Below are 17,143 nucleotides of genomic sequence, written 5' to 3'. Positions count from 1 at the left end.
GTAATCCAGTCGAAAGTCCTGGAACCAACCTGGATATCGGTGCATCTATGCATTCGCCTTCTGGGGAAAATGGTGGCCTCTTACGTGGCTCTTCAGTACGGAAGGTTTCATGCAAGACCCTTCCAGCTCGATCTGTTGGACAAATGGTCCGGATCGCATCTTCACGTGCACCAGAGGATCCGTCTGTCGCCAAAGGCCAGGATCTCCCTTCTGTGGTGGCTACAGACTTCTCACCTAATCGAGGGCCAACGGTTCGGGATTCAGAATTGGATTCTGTTAACCACAGACGCAAGCCTCCGAGGTTGAGGAGCAGTCACCCAGGGGGAGCAGTTTCAAGGAAGATGGTCAAGTCAGGAAGTTGTCCTTCCAATCAACATTCTGGAACTCAGGGCTATATACAATGCCCTTCTGCAGGCCTCATATCTTCTTCAAGATCGGGCCATTAAGGTTCAGTCGGACAATGTGATGGCAGTAACGTACATAAACCAACAGGGTGGAACAAAAAGCAGAGCAGCACTGTCAGAGGTATCAAGAATTCTCCTCTGGGCAGAAAAACACGCTGTGGCATTGTCGGCGGTCTTCATCCCGGGAGTAGACAACTGGGAAGCAGACTTCCTCAGCAGACACGACCTGCACCCGGGGGAGTGGGGCCTTCACCTGGAGGTGTTCAGGTGCTTGACACGTTGATGGGGATGTCCACAAATTGACATGATGGCCTCTCGTCTCAACAAGAAGCTCAAGCGGAATAGTTCCAGGTCGAGAGACCCACAGGCAGTGGCAGTGGACGCTCTGACAACTCCATGGGTCTATCAGCTGGTGTACGTGTTTCCTCCACTTCCGCTGATTCCAAGAATTCTGAAAAGAATAAAAAGGGAAAAGGTTCAAGCAATTCTCATTGCTCCGGACTGGCCAAGAAGGGCCTGGTACGCGAACCTGCTCCTCGAAGATCCGTGGCCTCTAGCTCTTCGTGAGGATCTTCTGCAACAGGGCCCATTCATCTATCAAGACTTAACATGGCTACGTTTGATGGCATGGAAGTTGAACGGCTGATTCTAGCCAGGAGAGGCATCCCTGACAAGGTCATCCCGAATATGATCCAAGCCAGGAAGGGGGTTAAGTCTAAACATTACCATCGTACTTGGAAAAATACATATCTTGGTGTGAGAGCAGAAAATATCCTGCGGTGGAATTTCATCTGGGACATTTCCTGCTTTTTCTGCAGTCAGTTGTGGATGAGGGCCTACGTCTTGACTCCATAAAAGTCCAGATTACGCCTTGTCCATTTTCTTTTAAAAACAATTGGCTTCTCTCCCTGAGGTCCAGATGTTCTTGAAAGGGGTTCTGCACATCCATCTCCCTTTTGTGCCTCCCACGGCACCATGGGATGTCAATTTGGTGCTGCAGTTCCTCCAATCGGACTGGTTTGTACCGTTACAGAAGGTGGACGTAAAATATCTTACGTGGTAGACCATCACACTGTTGGCCTTGGATTCAGTAAGACGTGTGTCGGAGCTGGGGGCATTGTCTCACAAGAGACCCTATTTAATTTTCCATGAGGACAGAGCTGAACTGAGGACTCGTCAGCAATTGCTTCCAAAGGTGGTGTCTGCGTTTCACATCAACCAACCTATTGTGGTTCCGGTGATTACTGACACCTCTGTTACTTCAAAGTCTTCGGATGTTGCGAGGGCTTTGAAGGGGTATGTGAAGAGCAGTGCCGTAACTAGGTGTGTGCCGAGGGCGCCTTGCCCACAGCGCAAATGTGGGCAAGGCGCACCATCTGGCAGCACACCTACCCGTACGGCCAGAACTACTGTCAGTAGTGACAGTCCCAGGCCGGCACCGCCGCTTGCCTCCCGCCTCTGCATGTGAGGGGAGCGCGGCTGTAGCCAAATCTATCAACAAACAGCTGCCCCGTGTCCCGCTGCCGCCAGGAGTCCCGCTGTGAGTGCAGGAGAATGGGACTACTGCTGGCTGTCTGCTGCTGGCAGGGTGTGGAGCGCTGTCGGAGGTTGGCCCCGGACCCGCTCTCATGCTGCTTGTAGCATCACCGCATCATGTGTCCCGGACCCCAGGAGAGGCTCTGCGCCTGGATGCTGCAACCACCTCCAGGTGACTGACAGAACACACACATACACACACACACACTTACTCACTCCAGAGCAGACACACACACACTCACTCACTCACTCACTCACTCATTCACTCTCTCTTTCGTGCAAAACCGGGGGGAATGCGTGGACTCTGCTACTGTAATGTGTAAAAAAGGGGACTCTGTCTGCCGTAATGTGTAAAAAGGGGACGCTGTCTGCCGTAATGTGTAAAAAGGGGGACGCTGTCTGCCATAATGTGTAAAAAGGGGGACGCTGTCTGCCGTAATGTGTAAAAAGGGGGACGCTGTCTGCCGTAATGTGTAAAAAGGGGGACGCTGTCTGCCGTAATGTGTAAAAAGGGGGACGCTGTCTGCCGTAATGTGTAAAAAAGGGACGCTGTCTGCCGTAATGTGTAAAAAGGGAAACTGTCCGCAGTAATGTTAAAAAGGGGGACGCTGTCTGCCGTAATGTGTAAAAAGGGGAATCTGTCCGCCGTAATGTGAAAAAGGGGCTCTACCTGGTGTAGTGGCGCTACTGTGCAGCGTAATTTGAATAATGGAGACTACTGTGCACCATTATATGAATTGGTATTATGTTGTGGCCACACCCCTTCCCCGTGAAGCCATGCCCCTATATATTTTGCGCCGCGCACTGTCGCCAGCTTACATTAAGGGGGGGGGGGGTGCGCCGATGCCGTTTCTTGCACACAGTGCTAAAATGTCTAGTAACGGCACTGGTGAAGAGAATAGCTTGTCACAGGAAATCGGACTTGCTGTTTGTTCTTTACGATCCCAATAAGATTGGGTGTCCTGCTTCAATTGCACGCTAGTTCAGGCTCACTATCCTGCATGCTTATTCCACGGCAGGATTGCAGGTTTCTAAATCTGTACAGGCCCACTTGACTAGGACGGTGGGTTCATCTCGGGCGGCTGCCCGGGATGTCTCGGCCTTACAGCTCTGCTGAGCAGCTACTTGGTCAGGTTCAAACACGTTTGCAAAGTTCTACAAGTTCGATACTTTGGCCTCTGATGACCTTCAGTTTGGTCAATCAGTTCTGCAGGATCCTCAGCACTCTCCCACCCAGTTTGGGAGCTTTGGTACTTCCCCATGGTTCTAAATGGATCCCCAGTTTCCTCTAAGACGTAAGAGAAAATAGGATTTTAATTACCTACCCGTAAATCCTTTTCTCACTGGGGGTAATTCCAAGTTGATTGCAGCAGGAATTTTGTTAGCAGTTGGGCAAAAGCATGTGCACTGCAGGGGAGGCATTTTTAACATGTGCAGAGAGAGTTAGATTTGGGTGTGGTGTGTTCAATCTGCAATCTAATTTGCAGTGTAAAAATAAAGCAGCCAGTATTTACCCTGCACAGAAGCAAAATAACCCACCCAAATCTAACTCTCTCTGCACATGTTATATCTGCCTCCCCTGCAGTGCACATGGTTTTGCCCAACTGCTAACAAAATTCCTGCTGCGATCAACTTGGAATTACCCCCATAGTCCGTAGAGGATACTGGGCTCCCGCCCAGTGCTTCGTTCTTCCTGCACTGTTACTTGGTTAAGTATTCTGGTTTGTTCAGCTGTTGCTGTTCCTGTTTCAAGTTTGGTTAGCATTGCTTTCCTTTTGTTGTGTGTGCTGGTTCGGAATCTCACCACTATCCTTTTATCCTTCTCTCAAAGTATGTCCATCTTCTCGGGAACAGTTTCCTAGACTGAGTCTGGTAGGAGGGGCATAGAGGGAGGAGCCAGCCAACACTATCAAATTCTTAAAGTGCCCATGGCTCCTAGTGGACCCATCTTTACCCATAGCTTGTGTGTTTGCACATGTGTTTGAGTTGCACTGCTCATATGGAGTTGCTGGACAGATTCAGATGCACCAAGAAGTACATTAGAAATGTGTTGGTGGTTACAGGGGGTTGGCTAATCAGATAAAGATATATTGTAGTATGGGTGTGTAGCTGAGAGTGGATGTATACTGAGATGCTGAATTGCTCACATTGGAGGCCATACTCAGATGGATGATCTGCACCTAGGATAAGGCGGGTGAAAGTTTCAATGGTGCGACCAATGGTGGCATCTGAAGAAGCACAAAGCATGACTGCAGCATCTGTAGTCACTGACAGTGGTGTCTCAGTCCTTGCACATTCTGACGCATGGATGTACACCAGTGAATGGCATTGTAGTGTCATTAGCTTGAAGTCGCTGATGCAACTGCAGCGAAAGACGCAAGGAAGGCCGCAACTGTGTCCACCTCAGAATCAGGCCCTGTAAAGAGGGGTCCCACCCCCCAACATCCAACATACCCCACCCCCTCTAAAGACCCCACACCCCATAAGTTTCTCATCCTGGTTTTCCATCCCAATTCACCCCTGGCATGAATGGATCAAGAGTCCCAACATGCATGGCGCACACACCATGCAGTAGTCAGTCCCTGAGTCGGCCAGATATGGGCTAAATGTAATAGTCTGCGAGCTGCCAGTGGTGTGGGACTTTGTGCGAGTATGCCCGTATTTGTAAAACTGCAATCATTTACACCTGTTTTTTTTTCTTTCTAGTAAACACCTGCACTATATATACACTATTTATATCTAATTTAAAAAAAAAAACTTTTGTTGTGTCTACCTATTGACTTCCTTAATTAGTCATCCACTGGATATTTTCACATTCAACAACATTGTGAATATCAGAACCAAAGTAAACAAAACAATTTCATTATACAGTATATTGGTTATATGACTGATATTCATCCCTGTAAGTAGTAAATACAGAATTCTGTGGATTTTTCTTTGTACAATCTGTTTTTAAAAGAATATGTATTTAAAAAATTTAGTGTTCTACATTCCCATAAGAATTTACTCCTCTACATGCCACTTACACATGCCCCGTAGACTTCCCAATATTTACTTTTTATGCCATCAATCCCCTCCACATGTACTGTACCTAAAGTGCATTAAGTCCCTTCTACATGCCCCTTATGCACCATCAGTCCCCTTCACATGCCTATTATTTGCCATCAGTCCCCTCTACAGGCCCCTTTTAGTACCAACAGTCCCCTCCACATGCCCCTTATATGCCATTAGTCCCCTCTACATGTCCTTTTAAGTGTAATATTGTCCTAGTTTGGTTGAGTCTGAACATTAGCACAGGTTAAAATGATTGTTTTCCTCAGAGAGCATTTATCCACTTCTTGAAAATCACCTTGGAAGAAGAACACACCACCCTATCTGTCTCAGCGTACAGTAGACAGAACACTCATTTATTTGTCAGCCATTGCAAAGAGGAGTTTGTCAGATTTTCATATAGATCACAGGTTCTCAAACTCGGTCCTCAGGACCCCACACAGTGCATGTTTTGCAGGTCTCCTCATAGAATCACAACTGAAATAATTAGCTCCCCCTGTGGACCTTTTAAAATGTGTTAGTGAGTAATTAATACACCTGTGCACCTGCTGGGTTACCTGCAAAACATGCACTGTGTGGGGGTCCTGTGATATAGATGTGATGTGACCTGTGATATAGATAATAGAGATTGGATGATCATGGTTACACCTTATAATTTTCCTTGTTTTACTGTGATGTGTGTGTAATTGCCCTGTGTAAATTTGTTAGTGAAAGGGTTAAAATGGCAGGGTGATGAGGTATTTTCGTAATTTTGTTTTCAGATTTTATTGTTTTTCGTCTGTTACTGTAAAATATATTTATCCTTGTCTTTGTGAAAGCTTCTATGTCTGCATATCCATATGGCTACACAGTCTGTTCATGTCAGTGTTGCTATGTGTAATTGTCAACCACATTGCATAAAGTATAGACCCAATAGTTCCATATAACCCCTACTTACAAAGGTGAATGATACAATGCACCATACGTACATACTCCCCCAGGATGTCCACAAGAGTTACAAATAATGGGATCCCTGGAGAAGTGGACAATCCAGGGGTTGGATGATGCGATTCATGGAGACTCGTGTACTTGTGCCCCCTGCTCACGACTGAACAATGATTCAATTTCAGTTATTCAAATTGCTGCATTATGCAATATGGGCAAATCCACAATGATACTTTCTGCAGGAGGGTACATTGGTTTCCACAGGGAAACATCGGGGTGTAGAGTGGATCTTGATCCAGAGGCACCAACAGGCTAAAGTTTTAGGCTGTCCCAGGATGCATTGGGGCCTCCTCTATAACCCCGTCTCCAGGCACTGAGAGATCAGTTTTTGAGTTGGTGCCTGCAGCAGCAAGTCACTTAACAGGGGTGCTGCACTGGGCAACCCTGAAAAAAGACAATCTTGTGCTCCCAAAACCACCAAGCCTAAGGCGAAACAATCCTGGACGGCCCGTCAACTTGCTTCTAAACAAGACAAGCCTGTTGCATGATGGGACGGGCCTCCCCCTAGGGGACCCCAGGGTGCGAGGCCGACTTCTACAGTTCACCCAGGTCTGGTTAAGACCACTTCAGACACATGGGTACTTGAAGTTGTCCCTCACGGGTACGCTGTGTCTTTCAAGAGATGTCCCCCTCACCAGTTTTGCACCACGGTTCTCCCTTCGGACCCGTTAAAGATGCAAGCTTTGAAAACGGTTGTCAGTTCTCTCCTGAGTACAGGAGTGGTTGTGCCGGTCCCAGAGAGGCAGAGGTTATTACTCAACCATGTTTCTAGTCCCGAAACCCAATGGCTCCTGGCCTAGCTGGTCTAAATATATCCAGTTAGTGCCGAATCATTGTGGCCTTCCCACTAAATCTAATGAAAGTATCGTAATTAATCAGATCTGAATGTTCCCTGATGTTTGGCCACTTAAATGGCTCGACTTAGCTGGTTTAAATATATCCAGTTACTGACGAATCATTGTGGCCCTCCCATTAGAAAAATTGTTAATTCGTACATCTTCACCTTGCAAGCGAGAGTCCTTTATTTTTGCTTCATTAGATTCCATCGAGAGTTAGCCAACCTTCCTCCTCCATGTTTGGTTATGGTCATGTGTGTGTGTGTGTGTGTGTGTGTGTGTGTGTTTGGCGACAGTGGTGCCTTACATGCACACACACATACATATGTCTACAAATGGTATTCATATACCATATGCAATGTAATTAGCTCTCCTTAGTACAAATAATCCTTGCATCACCTTAAAATTGGAGTAGTAGTAAGCTCTTTCTCCTTCTCTGTCTTTTAAGCTCCCGATAATCAGGGAAACCTATTTACCTCATTATATCTCTATATATGTAATTTAAGATATGTCTGCATCAAAACCTAGAATGGTGTAATAAATCTAACTAGAGGTTCCTCCCATAATTTCCTGTTTTAATTTTTCCTTATATCCTATGTAATATATGGTATTAACAAAATATACATTTTGTATGTATCGGTTTTTTGAAAAATGTATATATGTGAATCGAACCTGTAGGGTTGAGTCATCTACTTTGGTGCTCTTTTGAATTAGCCCATTAAGCTATTGGAATGCTTGGTCATAAAGAAAATATACTGGGTTATATTGTGCAATGTTAAGTTATGCTATGTCTGCTTCACAACACAAACTGGTATAAATAATGTAGCCAATTAGAAAGTCTTTTCTTATTTTCTTTTTCCTCGGAAGTACTTTTTGGGTTAACAAAATAATAAGATAAGAGAAAAAAAAAAAAATACCCACAATTGTTTTTAAGAAAATGTCATGGGAATCGAACCTGTGAGGTTGATCTGTCTAGATTGGTGCTCTCCAGCATTAGCCCACCAGACAGAGCTCTTGGATCAAAATGATCATATTAGGTTGCCTTTGAAGTATATTGTGCAATGTTCCGGATCGATGCCATATATAGATTAATATATATTTTTATGCTCTTAATATCTTAAACATTCTTTTTTTTTTAAATTTAATGGAGCTCCCTATAAGGAGACTTTTTGATTGATGATAAAAAAAGGTTGTTTTATTTCTATTTACACTGATTGTGTTTCAAAATCCTGGATAAGGCATCAAAGTAATTACCTGTTTATTCTACACCTGTTATTTAATGGACAATGCCTTTTGATTGGATGGCCACTGTATAAATATCTTCCAAAGTGGACATTGAGTATACCTTCTGATGAAACCGCTACTCTACCTATAGCGGAGAAACACGTCAAGGAACCTACAATTTCTCTGTGGAAATCTACTTATATCTATCCGTCACCACTTTGCTCCGTGCTGCCTGCATCCAGCTCTCTCCCCCAGTCTGCAAATCAGGCTCCACATCACTGCCGGAGACGTCCGGCTGTGCGGCCACGGTTCATCAGCGCACACTGGTAAGCCTGTAGGGGAGACGGGGACACCGCTGAACAGCAATAGATGGGAGTTTGGAAACACTTCCAACAGCGGTGAGCTTAAATTTAAGTGGCATTGGACTGCTACAGTACATCTTTTAACAGTTAAAAGCTACTTGCTGGTGACATTAACGATACACTAGGATTCTGGACTTGCTCAGTAATTATTGGCTAAATAGCCTAATCTGGACCCTTTAACTCCAGCAACTGAGTTGTTTATTTCCACGAGAGATGTCCATTTGATATGGTTTTTAATTTTTTAATTGATATATCTTATTATTATTAAATTGTGCATTGACATTCTATTTTTTATTGTCTAAATAAATGAGATAATTATGAATATTTAGCGCTCCCTGTGTACACATGTATGTATACATTATTGTTATTACTTAACCATGTTTCTAGTCCCGAAACCCAATGGCTCCTGGCCTATGCTCAACTTCAAATCTCTGAACAAGTTTGTGAGAGTGTCCAGGTTTCGTATGGAAACACTGTGCTCAATTGTACTTGCTATGGAACCCAGAGACTATATAGTATCCCTGGATATACAGGATGCATACCTGCATATACCTATTGCCATGTCGCATCATCAGTTTCTGCGGTTTGCTATTGGCAACCTCCACTATCAATTCTAGGCTTTGCCATTTGGACTGGCTACAGGTCCTCGGCTCTTCACCAATGTCATTGCCGTGATGACGGCCCATCTCCGTCGCCAGGGTGTCAGAATCCTGCTGAATTTGGACGATCTGCTGATTCTGCCAAATTCCCACGATGTCCTGATCAGTCATCTGCAACTGACGGTAACCTTTCTGCAAGCCCACAGATGGCTTATCAATTGGAAGAAGTCGTTGCTGGTCTTAGCTCAGAGCATGGTGCACCTTTGGGCACTCCTGGACATGCACAGTCAGTGGCTGTTTCTGTCTCCAGAAAAAGTCCTGAAGCTTCCAGACAAGAAGCCTTCCTTTGTCACCCTAGAGTTTCGATACACTTAGCGATGCAAGTACTTGGCCTGATGGTGTTGGCATTCGACATGGTAGAGTATGCTCCATTTTATTCCCACCCTCTACAGAGGTTAATCCTTTCCAAGTGGGACAGCCTAAATCAGCGGATCAAATTTCACATGATCACTTTGACTCCGGAGGTTTGTCTGTTGCTGACCTGGTGGCTACAGGACCAGCAATTAAGCAGGAGCCGTCCCTTCTGGATCCCTGACTGGGTCCTGCTGACAACGTATGCTAATCTGAGGGGATGGGGTGCGGTGTTGGAGCAACACTCTTTTCAGGGTCACTGAACCAGGGAGGAATCACTCCTCCCAATAAACATTCTGGAGCTGAGGGTGGTGTTCAGCGCACTATCTCTCGCCCTGCCTCTGGTACAGAACAGGCCTGTTCAAGTACGGTAAGACAAAGCCAGCACGGTGGCATACATAAACCATCGAGGCGGCACTCGAAGCCGCATGGCAATGAAGAAAGTGTCAAAAATCCTTTCAACTCCTAGTGGACAGATGGGGCCTACCAGATGTAGACCTGATGGCGTCTCAACACAATTGCAAGGTTCCGGTCTTCGGATCTCGGACCAGGGCTCCTCATGCAGCATTTGTGGATGCACTGGCAATTCCATGGACCTTTCGGCTGCCCTAAGTGTTTCCTTCAGTGTCACTTCTGCCCAGGGTCCTAAGGAAGTTCAAACAAGGAGGATCACTACTTCTAAATGCTCCAGCGTGGCCCAGACGGCATTGGTTTTCAGACCTGCAGGGTCTGTCGATGGGGTGTCCCCTTCTACTTCCTCAGCAGCCAGACCTCCTCATACAGGGCCCTTGTGTCTACCCAGACCTGACCAGACTGGCTTTGATGGCGTGGCTCTCGAAGCATCACTCCTGAGGGCCAAAGGTTTTTCTGAGGCGGTTATCCAGACTATGTTGAAAGCCCGCAAACCGGCCTCTGCCCGGATTTATTACAGGGTTTGGAATTCTTACTTCACCTGGTGTGCTGAAAAGAATTATGTTGTCTCTAGGTTCAGAGCTTCCAGATTTATGGCTTTTCTGCAACGAGGCCTTGACTTAGGTCTTCGTCTGGCCTCCCTCAAGGTTCACATATCTGCCTTGTCTGTGTGGTTTCAGAGAAAAATTGCATCTATACCTGACATTCATACTTTCACTTAGGGTGTCCTTCAGATTCAACCTCCCTATGTCCCTCCTGTGGCTTCATGGGATTTGACTGTTGTACTGAATGCCCTGCAAGAGTCTCCATTTGAATCTCTTGAGTTGGTGTACCTTAAATAGCTCCCGGCCAAGGTCCTGTTCTTGCTGGATATTGCCTCTGCAAGATGAGTATCGGACTTAGGCGCCTTGTCCTGTCGTCCACCCTCTCTGATATTTTACTGTGACCGGGCAGTTCTACGAACTCGACCGGGTTATTTACCTAAGGTGGTCTCCTCTTTTCACCTTAACCAAGAGATTATGGTTCCGGCCTTTATCTCTTTGGACTTATCTCCCAAAGAATGTTCTTTGGATGTGGTTAGGGCTCTCTGTATTTATGTGGAGTGGACTGCCTCCATCAGGAGGTCTGATACCCTTTTTGTCCTGTTTGGTTTTCCACAAACGTCGCTGGCATGCGAATAAGCAAACTTTGGCTAGGTGGATTAGAATGGCTTATGCGCAGGCTGGACTCCCAGCTCCTGCTGCTATTAAAGCCCATTCTACTTGGTCTGTTGGACCTTCATAGGCGTCCCGCTGTGGCGCGTCCACAGAAAAATTGTGCAAGGTGGCTACGTGGTCCTCGGTGAACACGTTTCTTAGGTTTTATGTCTTTGATACCTTCGCCTCCAAGGATGCTTCCTTTAGACGCCAGATTCTCATATCCGCTAAGGCGCACCCCCTCCCTTGAGGCACTGCTTAATGTTTCCATGTGGAAACCAATGTACCCTGCTGCAGAAAAGGAGTGTTATGGTAGACTTACCATGGATAACACTCTTTCTGCGAGGTACATTGGGTTCCACAGGGCGCCTACCCTGATTCATCTAGCTTCTTTGGGTTTGTATGGCATTTGCCGCTGGTACCTTCTGTCATGAGAATGTGACTTGTACAGTGACCTTATTACTTTTCTTTCTGCTGCTGATTCCTTTCTCTATGCAACCAAGCATCTACATTAGATCCCTTTCCTCCTCAGTAGTTCCCAGTATAGTGCCATTAATACTATACAGGTTGAGTCTCCCTTATCCAAAACGCTTGGGACCAGAGGTATTTTGGATATCGGATTTTTCCGTATTTTGGAATAATTGCATACCATAATGAGATATCATGGTGATGGGACCCAAGTCTAAGCACAGAATGCATTTATGTTTCATATACACCTTATACACACAGCCTGAAGGTCATTTTAGCCAATATTTTTAATAACTTTGTGCATTAAACAAAGTATGTGTACATTCACACAATTCATTTATGTTTCATATACACCTTATACACACAGCCTGAAGGTCATTTAATACAATATTTTTAATAACTTTGTGTTTTAAACAAAGTTTGAGTACATTGAGCCACAGAAAACAAAGATTCCACTATGTCACTCTCACTCAAAAAAGTCCGTATTTCGGAATATTCCGTATTTCGGAATATTTGGATATGGGATACTCAACCTGTATTTAGACTTTGGACTTATGAGACCCAAGTGCATGATTTTACATTGTTTGGCATTAAACTATAGTTGCCATGCTCTTGACTATTCCTCTAGTCTATCTAGGTCATCACTTATTTGTTTTTTATTGCATACCTTTGTGTCATCTGCAAAAAGGCATACTTTTCCTTCAGTACCATTTGTAATGTCACCAATAAAGAAATAAAAAATCACTGGTCCAAGTACAGATCCCTAGGATGCACCTCTAGTAACATTTCCCTCCTGTGAATGCACTCCATTTACTACAACTCTCTTTTCTATCCTGCAACAAAGATATTATTCATTCAACCATCACAGAAGCAAATCCCAACCTGTCAAGTTTATTTTGCAATGTGGGACAGTGTCAAAATCCTTACAAAAGTCTAGATAAGCTTCATCTATGGACCCCCTTGAACTATTACTATAGTTACCCAGTTAAAAACGTAAATAATATTTGTTTGACATCATCTCTGCTAAGTAAATCTATGATGTTTGGGATCCTGTAAATTGCTAGATTTGACATATTCTACAACTTTTTCATTTAAGAGTATTTCTATTAATTTCCCTACTACTGATGTAAGGCTCACTGGTTGGTAGTTAATTTCCTCTTCCTTGCTTTCACTTTTGTGCAGTGGAACTACATTTGCTCTTTTCCAGACCACTGGAATTACTCCTGTAGCTAGAGACTGGTTGAATAATTCTGTTAATGGTGTTGGTAAACGTTATGATTTTGTTTGTCCACATATGTTATGATTGGCAGCCACCAGCTCTGACTTTAACTATCACACTGACCATAAATAATTTGATTTGGCCCTGGTCCAACTTGTGGCATCCCTGCAAGTGGCCCGAGGCACCCCAGCATGCCACGGCACCCAGTTTAGGAACCACTGCTCTAGATGGTGCTTGGAAGTATTTAGCATTTCTTTCAGACCACATTACACAGATCTCATTGGCTTGACAGTTACATGGCACTGATCCTATTTCCTGCAACACTGAACAGATTTAATTTCACAAACCCCATTGCCAGCAATTTCACAAAGACCTTATTGTCAGGCCTAATTACCAGCAACACCATACAGACTCCTTTATCTGCATTTGAGAGAAATGTAGAAAAGACTGGGGTGCACAAGCACGCCAGTGTGCTAGAGCTAACAATGGATCCGGAGTGGTGGGCAATCGAAACACATAGGTGTATTCGACAATCGATAATTTAACAGTTAGTATGTTCAAAACACAATGCCATCATGTGTAAAAATAAGATTTTAAACCTACCGGTAAATCTTTTTCTCGTAGTCCGTAGAGGATGCTGGGACTCCGTAAGGACCATGGGGATAGACGGGCTCCGCAGGAGACATGGGCACTTTAAGAAAGACTTTGACTCTGGGTGTGCACTGGCTCCTCCCTCTATGCCACTCCTTCAGACCTCAGTTAGAGAAACTGTGCCCAGAGGAGACGGACAGTACAAGGAAAGGATTTTTGTAATCCAAGGGTAAGATTCATACCAGCCACACCAATCACACCGTATAACTTGTGATATATTACCTAGTTAACAGTATGAAGAACAACATATCATCGGCCCAAAACCGATGAAACTATAACATAACCCTTATGTAAGCAATAACTATATACAAGTCTTGCAGAAGTAGTCCGCACTTGGGACGGGCGCCCAGCATCCTCTACGGACTACGAGAAAAAGATTTACCGGTAGGTTTAAAATCTTATTTTCTCTAACGTCCTAGAGGATGCTGGGACTCCGTAAGGACCATGGGGATTATACCAAAGCTCCCAAACGGGCGGGAGAGTGCGTATGACTCTGCAGCACCGATTGAGCAAACAGGAGGTCCTCCTCAGCCAGGGTATCAAACTTATAGAACTTTGCAAAGGTGTTTGACCCCGACCAAGTAGCAGCTCGGCACAGCTGTAGTGCCGAGACCCCTGGGGCAGCCTCCCAAGACGAGCCCACCGTCCTAGTGGAATGGGCCTTAACCGATTTTGGCAACGGCAACCCTGCCGTAGAATGCGCCTGCTGAATCATGTTACAGATCCAGCGAGCAATAGTCTGCTTTGAAGCAGAGCCGCCAACCTTGTTGGCTGCATACAGGACAAACAGTGCTTCTGTTTTTCTGATCCTAGCCATTCTGGCCACGTAAATTTTCAAAGCCCTGACCACATCAAGGGACTCGGAATCCTCCAAGTCACGTGTAGCCACAGGCACGACAATAGGTTGGTTCATATGAAAGGATGAGACCACCTTAGGTAGGAATTGAGGACGGGTCCGCAACTCCGCTCTGTCCATATGGAAAACCAGATAGGGGCTTTTATGTGATAAAGCCGCCAATTCCGAAACTCGCCTAGCCGAAGCCAAGGCTAACAACATGACCACTTTCCAAGTGAGATATTTCAACTCCACTGTTTTAAGTGGTTCAAACCAATGTGACTTAAGGAAACTTAACACCACGTTAAGGTCCCAAGGCGCAACCGGAGGTACAAAAGGAGGCTGAATATGCAGTACTCCCTTCACAAAAGTCTGTACTTCAGGTAAGGAGGCCAATTCCTTTTGAAAGAAAATGGATAAGGCCGAAATCTGAACCTTAATGGAGCTTAATTTTAGGCCCAAATTCACTCCAGTTTGTAGGAAGTGAAGAAAACGGCCTAGATGGAATTCTTCCGTAGGAGCATTCCTGGCCTCACACCTAGAAACATATTTTCGCCGTATTCGGTAATAATGTTTAGACGTCACGTCCTTCCTAGCCTTTATTAGCGTAGGAAGGACCTCATCCGGAATACCTTTTTCCGCTCAAACGCAGCCGCGGTAAGTCTTGGAACAGACAGGGACCTTGTTGTAACAGGTCCTGCCTTAGAGGAAGAGGCCACGGATCTTCTGTGAGCATTTCTTGCAGATCCGGATACCAGGTCCTTCGTGGCCAATCTGAAACAATGAGAATTGTTCTCACTCCTCTTTTTCTTATTATCCTCAACACCTTGGGTATTAGAGGAAGAGGAGGAAACACATACCGACTGGAACACCCACGGTGTCACTAGGGCGTCCACAGCTATCGCCTGAGGGTCTCTTGACCTGGCGCAATACCTTTGTAGCTTTTTGTTGAGACGGGACGCCATCATGTCTATTTGGGGTAGTCCCCACCGACTTGCAATCTGCGCGAAGACTTTCTGATGAAGTCCCCACTCTCCCGGATGCAGATCGTGTCTGCTGAGGAAGTCTGCTTCCCAGTTGTCCACTCCCGGAATGAACACTGCCGACAGAGCGCTTACATGATTCTCCGCCCAGCTAATAATTTTGGTGGCTTCCGCCATTGCCACTCTGCTCCTTGTGCCGCCTTGGCGGTTTACATGAGCTACTGCGGTGATGTTGTCTGACTGGATCAGAACTGGTCGATTGCGAAGTAAGATCTCCGCTTGACATAGGGCGTTGTATATGGCCCTTAGTTCCAGGATGTTGATGTGAAGACAAGTCTCTTGACTGGACCAAAGTCCTTGGAAATTTCTTCCCTGTGTGACTGCTCCCCAACCTCGGAGGCTCGCGTCCGTGGTCACCAGGATCCAGTCCTGAATGCTGAACCTGCAGCCCTCTAGAAGGTGAGCACTGTTTAGCTATCACAGGAGAGATACTCTGGCCCTGGGGGACAGGGTGATCCGCTGATGCAATTGCAGATGTGACCCGGACCATTTGTCCAATAGGTCCCATTGGAAGGTCCTTGCATGGAATCTGCCGTATGGAATGGCTTCGTATGTTGCCACCATCTTTCCCAGAACTTGAGTGCAATGATGTACTGACACTTGTTTTGGTTTCAACAGGTTCATGACTAGAGTCATGAGTTCCTGCGCTTTTTCCGTCGGAAGAAAAACCCTTTTCTGGTCTGTGTCCAGAATCATGCCCAAGAATGGCAGACGAGTTGTAGGATTCAGCTGCGACTTTGGAATATTGAGAATCCAGCCGTGTCGCTGTAACACATTCAGTGAAAGTGATACGCTGTTCAGCAACTTCTCCCGTGATCTCGCTTTTATGAGGAGATCGGCCAAGTACGGGATAATTGTGACACCCTGCTTGCGCAGGAGCACCATCATTTCCGCCATTACCTTGGTGAAAATTCTCGGGGCCGTGGAAAGCCCAAACGGCAACGTCTGAAATTGGTAATGACAATCCTGTACCGCAAATCTCAGGTACGCCTGATGAGGAGGATATATGGGGACATGCAGGTATGCATCCTTTATGTCCAGAGATACCAAAAAATCTCCCCCTTCTATGCTGGCGATGACCGCCCTGAGTGATTCCATCTTGAACTTGAACCGTTTTAAGTAAAGGTTCAAGGATTTTAAATTTAAAATGGGTCTGACCGAACCGTCCGGTTTCGGAACCACAAACAGAGTTGAGTAGTACCCCTGCCCTCTTTGAAGCAGGGGATCCTCTACCACCACTTGTTGAAGACACAATTTGTGAATCGCATGTAACACTATCTCCCTTTCCAGGGGTTGTTTCGGTAGGGCCGATTTGAAAAACCGGCGAGGAGGCACTTCTTCGAATTCCAGCTTGTAACCATGGGAAACTATTTCTATTGCCCATGGAACCACCTGTGAGTGGACCCAGACGTGGCTGAACATTCGAAGACGTGCCCCCACAGGAGCTGACTCCCTCAGGGGAGCCCCAGCGTCATGCAGTGGATTTTGCAGAGGCCGGGGAGGACTTCTGTTCCTGGGAACTAGCTGTGGTATGCAGCTTTTTCCCTCTGCCCTTACCTCTGGCAAGAAAGGACGATCCACGTGCTCTCTTGCTTTTATTGGAACGAAAGGACTGCATTTGATAATGAGGCGCTTTCTTAGATTGTGAGGGAATATATGGAAAAAAATTTGATTTACCCCTTCCGTAGCCGTGGAGACGAGGTCCGAGAGTCCCTCTCCAAACAATTCCTCACCCTTGTAAGGCAACAACTCCATATGTCTCTTGGAGTCGGCATCACCAGTCCACTGTCTGGTCCATAAGACACGCCTAGCAGAAATAGACATAGCGTTTATCCTGGAACCCAGTAAACTAATGTCTCTTTGAGCATCCCTCATATACAAGACCGCATCTTTTATATGCCCCAGGGTGAATA

This window comes from Pseudophryne corroboree, chromosome 10 (assembly GCF_028390025.1).
Source record: "Pseudophryne corroboree isolate aPseCor3 chromosome 10, aPseCor3.hap2, whole genome shotgun sequence".
Taxonomy (NCBI): domain Eukaryota; kingdom Metazoa; phylum Chordata; class Amphibia; order Anura; family Myobatrachidae; genus Pseudophryne; species Pseudophryne corroboree.
This window is presented reverse-complemented; position numbering follows the sequence as displayed.